General features: G+C 41.7%; 1 pseudogene; it reads right to left on the minus strand.

Moving 5' to 3' along the window:
- LOC109888829 (DNA topoisomerase 1-like) overlaps nucleotides 1-6943 on the minus strand; it is a 34286-nt pseudogene extending 27343 nt beyond the window's left edge.
- Between the last annotated feature and the right edge of the window lie 5692 nt (nucleotides 6944-12635).

The raw sequence follows: 12635 nt of genomic DNA on the forward strand, positions 1-12635 counted from the left end.
TCCTCCTCTCTTTCATGACTGTCATACAGTACTCACCTTTAGATCTAGTTGTCCTAGGCTACCTGGCTAAAATGCTTGCTCGCCAGCCTAATTTCCTTTCATGGGCAACGATGCGCCAGGCCAGCTAGTTAACATAAGCCTACTACATCTAGCTACACGTAGGCCGTCCTCTCAGGCTAGGGGCACAATGTATTCATTTGTTTAGATCAGAATCTCTGTTATAATCATTGGCTAGTATGGAGCATTAAGCAAAACCACAAATCCAAATCCCTATCTCCATCCATTGCGAATTTAGGAAAGGGATGATTTTAGCTAGCTAGCTAGCCACCAGAGGACAACGACACAATGAGATGCAACAATTCAAAATAAAAAACGATGTAAATTACATTTAGCTTGTGATTGGTGTGAAGCCAAATCCAAACTGGCTTCCCTTAACAATGTTTTTTTGGTGCACCAGGACCCTTCACAGTTGAGCTCATTCAGTTTTGGCTGATTGGCTATTATTTAATTTTTATCAAGGGAAACCAAATGCTCACTTGTTTCCCTTGCATTCGATGCTACGGGTGGTAACAATGTCATACTCTTTTTGAGCAGACAGCATCAGATAGAAGGCCTTCACATACAGAGACAGAGGGGCACTGTTTCGCTCGCTCTGACACTTTCTCTGGTGAGATACATTCAGTATCTTGCAAATTGAAGGACAATTCTGAAACACAGAGAGACGACAGATAAATTATTCAATATATATATATATACAGTACCAGTCAAAAGTTTGGACACACCTACTCATTCAAGGATTATTTTAATTTTTTCTATTTTGTTAATTGTAGAATAATAGTGATGACATCAACACTATGAAATAACCCCTATCATGTAGTAACCAAACAAGTGTTAAACAAATCAAAATATATTTTAGATTCTTCAAAGTAGCCACCCTTTGCCTTGATGACAGGTTTGCGCACTCTTGGCATTTTCTCAACCAGCTTCATGAGGTAGTCACCTGGAATACATTTCAATTAACAGGTGTGCCTTAAGAGTTAAATTGTGTAATTTCTTTCCTTAATGCGTTTGAGCCAATAAGTTGTGTTGTGACAAGGTAGGGGTGGTATACAGAAGATAGCTCTATTTGATCAAATATAAAGTCCATATTATGGCAAGAACAGCTCAAATAAGGAAAGAGAAACAACAGTCATAAGACATAAGATGTGAAGGTCAGCCAATTTGGAACATTTCAACAACTTTTAAAGTTTCTTCAAGTGCAGTCGCAAAAACCATCCAGCGCTATGATGAAACTGAATCTCATGAGGACCGCCACACGAAAGGAAGACCCAGAGTTAAATCTGCTGGAGAGGATATGTTCATTAGAGTTACCAGCCTCAGAAATTGCAGCCCAAATAAATACTTCACAGAGTTCAAGTAACAGACACATCTTAACATCAACTGTTCAGAGGAGACTGTGTGAATCAGGCCTTCAAATCAAACATTATTTGTTACATGCGCCAAATACAACAAGTGTAGACCTTACCGTGAAATGCTTACTTACAAGCCCTTAACCAACAGTGCAGTTCAAGAAGAGTTAACAAAATATTTACCAAATAAAGTAAAGTAAAAAATAATAAAAAGCAACACAATAAATGAACAATACACAGGGTACCGGTACCCAGTCAATGTGCAGGCATACAGGTTAGTTGAGGTAATTTGTCCATGTAGGTAGGGGTGAAGTGACTATGCATAGATAATAAACAGCGAGTAGCAGCAGTGTACAAAACAATTGGGGGGGGGGGGGGGGGGGGTAAATGTAATAGTCCAGTGGCCATTTGATTATTTATTCAACAGTCTTATGGCTTGGAAGTAGAAGCTGTTAAGGACCCTTTTGGTCCTATACTTGGTGCTCCGGTACCGCTTGCCATGCGGTAGCAGAGAAAACAGTCTATGACTTGGGTAACTGGAGTCTCTGACAATTTTGTGGGCTTTCCTCTGACACTGCCTGGTATAGAGGTCCTGGATGGCAGGAAGCTTGGCCCCAGGGATGTACTGGTCCATACGCACTACCCTCTGTAGCGCCTTGCGGTCAGATACTGAGCGGTTGCCATACCAGGCAGTGATGCTCTCGATGGTGCAGCTGTAGAACTTTTTGAGGATCTGGGGAGACATGCTAAATGGTCGAATTGCTTAAAAAAAACACTACTAAAGGACAACAAAAATAAGAAGAGACTTGCGTTGGCCAAGAAACATGAGCAATGGACATCAGACCAGTGGAAATCTGTCCTTAGGTCTGACGAGTCCAAATTTGAGATTTTTGGTTCCAACCGCCGTGTCTTTGTGAGACGCAGAGTAGGTGAACGGATTATCTCTGCATGTTGGTTCCCACAGTGAAGCATGGAGAAGGAGGTGTGATAGTGTGGGAGTGCTTTGCTGGTGACACTGTCTGTGATTTATTTAGAATTCAAGGCACACTTAACCAGCATGGCTATCACAGAATTCTGCAGCGATACGCCATCCCGTCTTGTTTGCGCTTAGCGGGACTATCAATTGTTTTTCAACAGTACAACACATCCAGGCTGTGTTAGGACTATTTGACCAATTTGGAGAGTGATGGAGTGCTGCATCAGATGACCTGGCTTCCACAATCACACAACCTCAACCCAATTGAGATGGTTTGGGATAAGTTGGACCGCAGAGTGAAGGAAAAGCAGCCAACAAGTGCTCAGCATGCATGGGAACTCCTTCAAGACTGTTGGAAAAGCATTCCAGGTAAAACTGGTTGAGAGAATGCCAAGAGTGTGCAAAGCTGTCATTAAGGCAAAGGGTAGCTCCAGTGAAGAATCTAAAATCTAAAATATATTTTTTATTTGTTTAACACTTTTTTATTTACTACATGATTCCATATGTTATTTCATAGATTTGATGGCTTCACTACTATTCACTATTATTCACTATTATTCTACAATGTAGAAAATAATAAAAAATAAAATAAAGAAAAACCCTTGAATAAGTAGGTGTGTCCAAACTTTTGACTGGTACTCTATGTTAGTAAAAGGTTTTGGGAAACCTGGCTTCCCTTGGCATCCATAACTACAAGCCACTGCAAATCAGTCTAAAGAATTAAAAAAACATACAGAAACAGGAACACACACACCTGACATTTCAGGACTCTAATAGCTTGAACAACACTACATTGTATTAGCACTCCAAATTCACATTGCCAATAGCACTAGTAGACTGGTGATTGTTTCCCTAATACAGATTCAGTGCAGACAGTGTGTGTGATGGGACCATAGCAGACACTCTAGCGACAGTATGGACACTTGGAGTCACTGACTCTACCTCTAAGCACGATTGACAGGCGGTGGGGGCGGTGGGGGGCGGAGACTGAAGGCAGTCAGGCGAGCAGAGTTTTCCTGTTATAATAAAACAGTTTAATTGGATTTGTTCATATGCAGGGAGCGACTTGTCTGGATTAGCATATCAATGCCTTTACACAAATCAAATTTTCAAGAGCATTGAGCACTAAGCAGCACGAAATTAATTCTGCATGATACGCCTTTGGGCCTGGTGGAGTGTGTACAGAGGACACCCCTCCATATACCCTTCTCCACACCCCTGCCTGTCACACTACATCTTGTTACATTTAACATCTCTTTCTAGTTTAAGAGTAGTATCCTGATGACCACCTTCACTCTCTCCACCAGTACTTCTACTTGTTTGGTTCCCTGTAAGACTTCAAATCCAAAATAGTTTTGATTTTTGGCTTAAAATCTGCACCAATAAGTTTTGCAATTGAAAACAACATTTTCAAGGGCTAGTCTCTCTAGGCTATCTCTCCCTCCTTCCCTTCTCATCTTCCTGCAGTCCTTGTTGTTTCGGAACACGTCTTTGGTGGCATATTCATGGTCAAACATTTGAGCAAAGAACAGGGTCACTTCCATTGCAGAAAGGCTCAGCTTCACAGCTTTACCTGGAGAACAAGCACACACAGTTCAATAAGATCAATAAAATGTTGATCTTAGTTGGGCTATATTTTCTATAAGCACCTTGCATGTGCTAAAGGGAAAAACGATATGCAGTGCCTTTAGAAAGTATTCATACCCCCAACTTATTCCACATTTTGTTGTGCTACATCCAGATTTCAAAATGGATGAAATCTCTTTTTTCTCACCCATCTACACCCAATACCCGACAATGACAAAGTGAAAACATGTTTTTAGAAATGTTTTCAAACACTTTGAAAATTAAATACAGAAATATCTCATTTACATATTATTCACACCCCTGTGTCAATACATGTTAGAATCACCTTTGATAGGGATTATAGCTGTGAGTCTTTCTGGGAAAGTCTCTAAGAGCTTTGCACACCTGGATTGTACAATATTTGCACATTCTTAAAAAACATCTTCAAGCTTTGTTAAGTTGGTTCTTGATCAGTGCTAGACAGCAATTTTCAAGTCTTGCCATAGATTTTCAAGATGATTTAAATGATGATGATTTTTATGATTTGTATGCAACCTCAGTGTATATTTGGCCTTGTGTTTTAGATGATTGTCCTGCTGAAAGATGAATTTGTCTCTGTGTCTGTTGGACAGCAAACAACCTGTTGGAAAGCAGGCAACCTTTTCCTCTAGGATTTTGCCTGTGCTTAGCTCTATTATGTTCCTTTTTATCCCCCCCCAAAACTCCAAGTCCTTGCCGATGACAAGCATACCCATAACAGGAAGCAGCCATCACCATGCTTGAAAATATGAACAGTGGTATTCAGTGATATGTTTGGGGCAAATCCAACAGAACACAACACTGTATTCAGGACATTATTTTTTTTGCCAAATTTCTTTGCAGTTTTAGTTTAGTGCCTTATTGCAAACAGGGTGCATGTTTCGAAATATTGTTTATTTTTTTACTGTCATTTAGGTTAGTATTGGGGAGTAACTATGATGTTGTTGATCCATCCTCAGTTTCTTCCATCACAGCCATTAAACCCTGTTTTAAATCCCCATTAGCCTCATTGTGAAATGCCTGAGCAACTTCCCTCCTCTCCGGCAACTTAGTTAGGAAGGACGCTTGTATCTTTGTAGTGACTGGGTACACCATCCAAAGTGTAATTAACAACTTCACCATGCTCAAAGGGATATTTAATGTCTGTTTTTTTGTGTTTTTTTTACCCATCTACCAATAGGTACCCGTCTTTCAGAGGCATTGGAAAACCTCCCTCGTCTTTGTGGTTGAATCTGTTTGAAATTCACTGCTCAACTGAGGGACCTGGGGTACAAAAATGAGGTACTCGTGAAAAAATCATGTTTACACAAAGCGAGTCCATGCAACTTATTACGTGACTTGTAGAGCACATTTTTACTGAACTTATTTAGGCTTGCCATAACAAAAGGGTTGAATACTTATTGACTCAAGACATTTCAGCTTTTCATTTGTAATTCATTTGTAAACATGTCTAAAAACATCATTCCCCTTTGACATTGACACAAAATCTCAATTTAATAAATATTTTAATTCAGGCTGGAACAATAAAATGTGTAAAGGGTGTTAATACTTTCTTAAGGCACTGTAGAATAATTTTGTAAAAAATTTGAAAACACTCTGTAAATCTTGACCTTGTCATTTTCTTATAGTTGGAGGGCGGAGCGGCGCCACTTTATGTGTAGCTGAAGGGACAAGAGGTCGCTGTGACCTCTGATATCATCAAAGTCACTCATTAAAAACAATGTCAACTGAGCCAGGATCACAGTCAACTGAGCCAGGATCACAATAAAACAGATTTAGCTGATTTGGTCACTCATCTGTATAACCAAATGTGCCATATCATCCCCACAGGTCCCCTAGGAGCAGGATCAGCTGGCCAATCGATGCCTACAGAGAGAGGCTGATGCCTGCAGTGAACGGCTGTGGATTTACATTTTAGACCAATCCGATGAAGTCAGCTATGGAGGCCTGGACCCAGGGAGGGATTTCACTACACACACATGGATTAAACGTATTATTTTATATGGGAGCTGTCGGGGCTGCACTCTGGGGAGAAAATGTAAAAACTATGGTTCTCAATCAAAATGTTTGATCCAGCCAGCCAGATACATCCCCGGGCTGTATGTCCTAAATAAAGAGGCTGATCCTTTCTGGGCCGCTGTTGATCCATGCAAATCAATACAGAGTTCAGGAACAACCTTCTGGTGTGAATGATGAGACGGAGGGTCCTCCCCAGTGTCATAGATAGAAGAGAAAGTGTCAACAACATTCAACTTTTAATCTGACCCAGACAGAATGTGTGGAGAGTCTAAAGGGGGCTTCATAACTCAACTCTCATGCAGTAGGAAATCTACTTAGATCTTTTGAGTGCATGGCCTGTCTTTGATACGTGCTGTGTGTTTACTTCTAAATTGTTGATGATCTGAAGGGGTGAGTATAAGGCCTTCAAACCACCAGGGCTGTACTGACCATTGTAGTAGAAGGGGATGTCATCTGAGAGAGGCTGGCACTCCGGGGTGAAAAAGGCATCCTTGTGCTCCAGAAACTTCCACTTGACTCCGTCCTCATAATGTACTTCTCCTCTTCACACCTGAGGGACAAGAGTGTGTTTCAGAATGAGACCTTTTTTAATATACTGTGCATACATCCACCTCTCACATATTCAGCATATAATGTAGAAAAACAAACCCCAATCTCCAGCACTGCTGCTCCTCTTCTTCTCTTTATTTGATCTTCAATGCTTTTGCCGCCTCAATCTCTTCCTTTTACTTATTCTTCTTTGTAGTGACTGGATGCTCCCCCTCCTCTTTCTTTGGCTTCTGGGTGACTAAGACAGCACCACAGAAACAAGACAACTTACACAGTAGACGATTTAGACAATCATTAAGCCCATTGTAAACTTTCCCAAAATGTTCACAGCATTTCATACAAAAGGAAGCTTGTTTGTAATTCCAGCTGTACCAATCTGAGTCATATGCTCCAAGCCCTAACATCTTTGTGGATACAATGAAATACAATACTTAGCTCAAATTCTTGTTGATGTGAGTAAAGTGGGAAAAATGATGCAACTACACAACCAGCTGAGGACTAGAACATCTGCCTGCTCAGGGAGGATGTCTACATCCTCTTTCTTTATCCCTATCTTCACTTCACTTCATCTTCCTCTCTGGCACAAAGTCTCCATCTGCTTTCATAGCGAAATGAAACCTGATGAGCGAGCAGAGACACTCTGAAGAATGACAGCCAGCCCTTAATCTGCCACATAGCAAGCTGGTTGGAAAGCAGACCCACAACCTGCTGAGGTCCCCTTTTATTTTCCATTAAGACCTGGCTATCCTTAGAGTAATAACTCTATCCAAAAGTACACAAGGATGATTCAGTGACCACACATAATGACATAATTACAGTGATTAAACAACATTATAGAGAAGGGCCTGATGATGATGGTATAATTATGGCAATTAGAAATAATAATCATTACAGGATGGCAAGCTTGAATTTCCCTGCAGTGTGGCTTCGAAGTGTTAAGGAAATGCACCAAATTAATAGATAAAAACATTACAACCACCACTGCCACCAAGTTACAGTAGTACTTAATTTCACATGGTTGGATGGAAGGGAATGAGGATTAGGAAAATGTCACATGATGCCGATAGGTTAGTCTGAATGGCAGAACCAACCTGAGTAAGTCAAAAACAGTGGATTAACATATTATGTCATTCACTTTGTCAGTGTGACTGTAAGTCAGAAAAACACATAGCAAAATCGACACAATCTGCCACCCCTGTTATCTGTAGTAGATTGTATGCTACAGGCCCAGGACCAAACCGCACCTTTCAAACCCAGCCTAGACCCCCACCGTTCATCCACTCATAAAATGACGGATTCTCATTTATTGCTTTTCTGACAAGTCACAGATATTTTTCTTCAATACAGCAATAAATCAATTTCCTGAGAGACAGCCAACGCTCCCTGAAAAATGGGAATGAATCCTGCAGGCTCTTGGACATCCAAATCACAATAATTAATTTCCATCACCTGCGGAAGAAAGGGGAAAAAAAGTGATTCAATTTGAAACGTTAATGGATTAAAACTAATTTCAAATGGCAGCAGTAAGGTGCTGATGTGACACGTTCTGAGCGATATCAAGCCACTCAACTGCAACAGAAATGCTACGTGAGTAGGTCCATGACAATTAGCTGCCCTCTCATCACTAATATTGTTAATAAGACGCAGTCTCAGAGGAAAATGCCAATCTCACATACTGTAGTCATCAAAACTCTCCGTGCTCTCTGTTTTGACAGCCTTGGCCCAATAGGGCGGCAGGTAGCCTAGTGGTTAGCGCATTGGACTAGTAACCAAAAGGTTGCAAGATCACATCCCCAAGCTGACAAGGTTCAAATCTGTTAGTCTCCCCCTGAACAAGGCAGTTAACCCACTAATCCTAGGCCGTCATTGAAAATAAGAATTTGTTCTTAACTGACTTGCCTAGTTAAATAACTAAAATATATAGAGGGAAAACAAACAAAAAACATGTTAGATCTCAGCATATTATTATACTCTCACTGAACAGAAAGTGATACTCAGTGGTATTTTTAACTACTACATTATTAAGCTACATGATGAAGAACTCAATAATTTACTAAGTAAATTGCCACACATCAACTAACAAAGCCTGCCAAGGACCGTGAATAATGTAACATTTCAATCAAAAACACCAAAATAAATCGTAGGATGGAGGTGAAAACCCCTTTCCCTATATTTACAAATGCAGTATGAGGGTAATGGACCTTGGGCACCAGTCCAAGTACAGTATCAGGAAATCCATTCCAATCTAGTTGGTTTGGGGAGCTTCTGAAAAAAACCAACATGGGGTTCACACAGGGACAAGCTGGCAGCACAGACTGAGAAGTTGCAACTGGGGGTCACATTTTTCAGGAAAAACTATCCAGCATTACAAATGTCAAATATAAACTACATAAACTGTAGCAGTGGTGATTTAGGCCAAAATGCTGCTGCTACTGTAGCTGCTCCTGCTGATAGCACTACTTACATCACTGTTAGGCTAATACAAACGCAAACAAACTGTTACAATATGTAGTGTATGCCTTAAGACAAAGTGATAGACCTTTTTCTGCCCACTGAGACTCCTCTGTGGCTTTAGTTCCGTCCTTCTTGGGTTTTGTACAGTCATACAAAGCAGAGGGATAGGGAGAAATATATGGGTTATTTAACTCCCCAGCTGTGTCATATTTCTCTCCCCCTGAGTTGGTAACCTCCAACTTAACTCCAGTCTGCTATGAAATGTTATCATGGCCTGTCACAGAAGGCTGCTGCCAGTCGTGCTTACAGGTGTTTTTCTTTTCTTTCGTCCTATTAATTACACTCGCCAGTGACGGATGACTCTGGATTCATTTGTCTGCTCATATAATGCATCAGATATCAAGGTGAATTAATTTATTAATATAAAGATGGAGTACCCTACTCTGGGTAATGAATGCAGGCGCCCACCCACTCACTCATTCTAGCACTTTGCTAGATTTACAATTGCTGGTGAGTCTCGTTTGGTTAGAGGCTTAATTTGTCTAAAGAATTTTGCAGCATGAAAGGCGTGTCTACACTGCAGAGTTGTGATGTGTATAACAATAGCCAGATGTTGATTGTGATGTTGAAGTTAACTGTAATACAGAAGGATAGAAGCCATGAAGAAAGGTTGGTTGCAGTGGGTAGAAAAGATAGTGAGACTGACTACCTGCATGCAAAGACCATCTACACATAATGAGATTTAAAAAGAATAGTGAATAATAAGTGAACATGTTTCAGATTAGACCTAGCTAGTGCAATATACAGTATGTGTACTATTAACTTGGGTCTTGGAGATAGTGAGGAAGTCAAATTTATGGATGCCTTTGGCTGATGTGTTACTGAGATTGACATTGCACATATTAGCCTATAAAACAGGGATCATCGACTAGAATCAGCCGTGGGCAGATAATTTTCTTGAGCGGATGGTCGCGGGGCCAGAACACAATTACAAATCATTTGTAGACTGCAAATTGACCGCAAAAAGCCCAAACAGATTTAATATTCAACTAAAACATTATTTCAAACCTTGCTTACATTTGTATTCGTATCACGCTGTATAATGATAGGAGACAAGCACAGGAATATGTAATAGGTTTTTTTATTTTCTCCAAACAAAGGAGCGAGGTGTAAACCTCTAAATAATACACGGGATGAGACCCGTAAAACAAGTGCACAATAACACGTAGCATGGAAGCCGATACAACAGCACAGGTACTCATAGGACCAACAGACATGGTAACAATAACACAGGTACTCATAGGACAAACAGACATGGTAACAATAACACAGGTACTCATAGGACAAACAGACATGGTAACAATAACACAGGTACTCATAGGACCAACAGACATGGTAACAATAACACCGGTACTCATAGGACCAACAGACATGGTAACAATAACCGACAAGGACACTGGGGAACAAAGGGCACATATATTCACATACTAATCAGGGGGAATGGGAACCAGGTGTGCGTAATGAGACAAGACAGTCCGGGGTTGGTGGTAATGAATCCAGTTCCGTGACGTACACCTCTGGAGCTGTTGAACGGCATAAGCAGCAGTACAGGGGGAATCCGTGACAGTACCCCACTGACGCGCTGCAGGGACACGACACCGGCCTCGGGGACAACCACAGGGACACGGTGTGGGTCGGTCAGGGCACCGACAGTGAAAATCCCTGGTCAGCGAAGCGTCCAGGATATCCACCGCAGGAACCCAGCACTGCTCCTCTGGGCCGTACCCCTCCCAAACGATGAGGAACTGGAGACGTGCCGCTCGACGCCTTGGACCAGGGCTTAATTTCACAGACCAAGTACGCCGGACCTCCCTAGATGTCCAGAGGAGGAGGCGGGGTGTCACAGGGTACAACCTCAGTGAGGGGACCAGTCACCACTGGCCTGAGGAGAGAAACATGAAAAGTCGGGTTAATGCGGTAATCAGCAGGGAGTTGCAAAAAGTATGTAACCTCATTAAACCTCCTCAGGACATTAAACGGCCCCAAAAACCACGGAGTTCAGCTTCCGGCAGGGCGGGCAGAGAGGTAGGTTCCAGGTGGAGAGCCAGACCTGGTTGCCTGGAGAGAAGACAGGCGCCCCAATGCGGTGGCGGTCGGCTTGTTCCTTGTGCCGAAGCATGGCCCGCTGGAGACGAGTGTGCTCAGCTTTCCAGGTCTCCTCAGCGAGCTGAAACCACTTGTCAACAGCAGGGGTGTCTGCCTGGCTCGGATGCCAAGGTGCCAGTGCTGGCTGATACAGTTGAAGTCAGAGGTTTACATACACTTAGGTTGTAGTCATTAAAACTCATTTTCAACCACTCAACAAATTTCTTGTTAACAAACTATAGTTTTGGCAAGTCGGTTAAGACATTTACTCTCTGCACGAAGAGTAATGCTTCCAACAATTGTTTACAATACAGATTATTTCACTGTATCACAATTCCAGTGGGTCAGAAGTTAACAAACACTAAGTTGACTGTGCCTTTAAACAGCTTGGAAAATTCCAGAAAATGTCATCATTGCTTTAGAAGATTCTGAAATGCTCATTGTCATCATTTGAGTCAATTGGAGGTATACCTGTGGATGTATTTCAAGGCCTAACTTCAAACTCAGTGCCTCTTTGCTTGACATCATGGGAAAATCAAAAGAAATCAGCCAAAACCCCAGAAAAAATGTGTAGACCTCCACATGTCTGGTTCATCCTTGGGAGCAATTTCCAAACGCTTGAAGGTACCACGTTCATCTGTACAAACAATAGTACGCAAGTATAAACACCATGAGACCACGCAGCCGTCATACTGCTCAGGAAGGAGACGTGTTCTGTCTCCTAGAGATAAACGTACTTTCGTGCATAAAGTGTAGATCAATCCCAGAACAACAGCAAAGGACCTTGTGAAGATACTGGAGGAAACAGGTACAAAAGTATCTATATCCACAGTAAAACACAGTAAAAGTAAAAGCAGTAAAAGCATACTTCCAAAGTTGTGGCAAAATGGCTTAAGGATGACAAAGTCAAGGTATTCACACATCACAAAGCCCTGACCTCAATCCTATAGAAGGTTTGTGGGCAGAACTGAAAAAGTGTGTGCGAGCAAGGAGGCCTACAAACCTGACTCAGTTACACCAGCTCTGTCAGGAGGAATGGGCCAGAATTCACCCAACTTATTGTGGGAAGCTTGTGGAAGGCTTCCCGAAATGTTTGACGCAAGTTAAACAATTTAAAGGCAGTGCTACCAAATACTAATTGAGTGTATGCAAACTTCTGACCCACTGGGAATGTGATGAAAGAAATAAAGGCTGAAATAAATCTATTATTCTGACATTTCACATTCTTAAAATAATAGTGGTGATCCTAACGCCTCCAACACCATCATTAAGTTTGCCGATGACACAACAGTGGTAGGCCTGATCACAGACAACGACAAAACAGTCTATAGGAATGAGATCAGAGACCTGGCCGTGTGGTGCCAGGACAACAACCTCCCCCTCAATGTGATTAAGACAAAGGAGTTGATTGTGGACTACAGGAAAAGGAGGACCGAGCACGCCCCCATTCTCATCGTCGGGGCTGTAGTGGAACAGGT

This window comes from Oncorhynchus kisutch, linkage group LG4 (assembly GCF_002021735.2).
Source record: "Oncorhynchus kisutch isolate 150728-3 linkage group LG4, Okis_V2, whole genome shotgun sequence".
NCBI lineage: Eukaryota > Metazoa > Chordata > Actinopteri > Salmoniformes > Salmonidae > Oncorhynchus > Oncorhynchus kisutch.